Raw genomic sequence first — 2,015 nt, 5'->3', positions numbered from 1 at the left:
TTCCCACCCCAGGCTTGTAAATGGACTGACATGTCCACGGTCAAGGACAATGGATGCCTGGAAGCCTCTTGCAGTGGCAGGTCGTGGTGGGGGTGGAGGTGGAGGAGAAGGGAGGGCTAGGAGAGGAAATTGGAAAAGCGGTATTTTCTAGCACCTGGGCAAGAAGGAACTCTGGCAAAGCGAGTTCAGGTCCTGTTCTCCCAGGCATCCAGGCCTCAGGTCAGCCAGAATTACAGATGAGGGGGCCATCCTTCCCCCGTCATAGTTCTCTCTGGGGCAGCTGGTGACAGGAGGGTCCCACCAGGCCACTCCAGGCAAGCCCTCAGCCCATCAGCACCCAGGTCAACCAAGCATGGGTGCTCCAGAGTGAAAAGAATCTTAAACCCACTGGGCCCAGGACTCCCAACCTCCTCACCATCCCACCCGCAGACCCCCTGTTTTGAAAACTCTTACATATTAAATGAACGGCAATTAAATAGAGAAAATGGCTTGACTTCTGAGTGTGACCCCTCGGGAATTGAGAAGGGGTCTTGGAGGCCCCTCAGAGGAGAGAAAACTGGGGGCTCCCTCATTGCCCTCCAGGAGACTCCCATGTATTGGCACCTGCCGGGTTGCTTTCCAACACCGTGTTTACCTACAAAGCAAGGGCTGCCAATTCCCGCCACTCTCGGGCCGCACGGAGCTCTACCAGCTGGCTCTGAGGTTCGGGGACTTCAGACAAATCTTCAAACACAAAGCCTTGTGGGTCTCTCAGTAAACTTAAGGTGCTCAAGGAAAACGAGGCAGACAGAGGCCCCGCTCATCTGGTTACGAGAATGATTTCAATTTAGTTTCACTTTGTTTTTGTTTGACTTTTGGGCCACAGGCCCTGTTATCACCTTTTAGAATCTTCCTTCCTCCCTGTAAGCGCCAGCTGAGGTTCAGAAGTTCTCAGGGAAACCTACATTGGATAATAAGACCCGGAAGGGCCCTTTTCATGAAGAAATCCTTCTTTAATGTCTGTTTGTGGCTGGGCGCAGCCTGTGGCTTTTATGTAGGAACATCTGATTAAAAGATGCCCTGCGGATCCCGGGGCAGGAGACAAATAATTGCGGTGCTTAATTTTCCCACGTGATGATTAATGAAAGATATGTTCATTTCGTCTGTGTGGGAAAGAGGCAACGTTAATGGATTTGGACTTGAAAACTTTTCAGAGTTGCTGTCCTGACACCGTGCGACACAGGGCTGGCTGTCCCTGCCGTGGTTACTCTAGGTGTTGGAAAACAGAACAAGCTTTTGGTGCCAAACAGCACAGTGGGGCGTGGAAGCAGGTATTCCCAGCCTCTCTGTTATGTAACCCAACACACATCCATGGCAGAACATATATTTCTTCCCCAAACATTAGATAAACAATGCACCCGGTGAATGAAGATCATTTGTCGTTAAAGCTCCCACCATTACTGATTAGGGTCTTAGAGCTGCCGCAAGGCTTTATCTCAAGTAAGAGAAGAAAATATTCCTACCTGTACTGTCTCTCCTATGGACCTTTTCCTGCCTCTGACCTTGTGGGGGGATCCAAAGGGCTTGGCCCAGGAGACAGGAGAATGTTTAGTAATGAATGTGGCTATGACTTGGCTGTGTTACATCGCAGAGCTCAGTGTCCCTCTCTGAGTCTCAATTGCTTTATATGTTAATAAGGAGAAGAATAATTTCCTTTCCTTCTTTCCTTCTTTCTCCTCCTTCTCCTTCCTTCCTTTCCCTTCCCTTCCTTCTTTTTCCTTCAATTTTTTTTATTATGGAAAATTTTATTCCAGATGTAAATGTAGAGAGAATAGGAAAATCAACCCTCATATACTCACCAGCTTCAACAATGATCACCTCTACCCACTCCACCACCTAAAGCCAATCCCTAAACATCAATAATTTCATCTGTAAATATTTAAGAATTATATTGCTTATCTATTGCTGCTGTCTAGTTGCTTGAAACAACAATAATCTATTAGATTATGATTCTCTGGGTTGTCAATTTGGGCTGG

Source organism: Phoca vitulina, unplaced genomic scaffold (assembly GCF_004348235.1).
Source record: "Phoca vitulina isolate PV1807 unplaced genomic scaffold, GSC_HSeal_1.0 scaffold61, whole genome shotgun sequence".
Taxonomy (NCBI): Eukaryota; Metazoa; Chordata; class Mammalia; order Carnivora; family Phocidae; genus Phoca; species Phoca vitulina.
Note: the sequence above shows the minus strand (reverse complement) of the source record.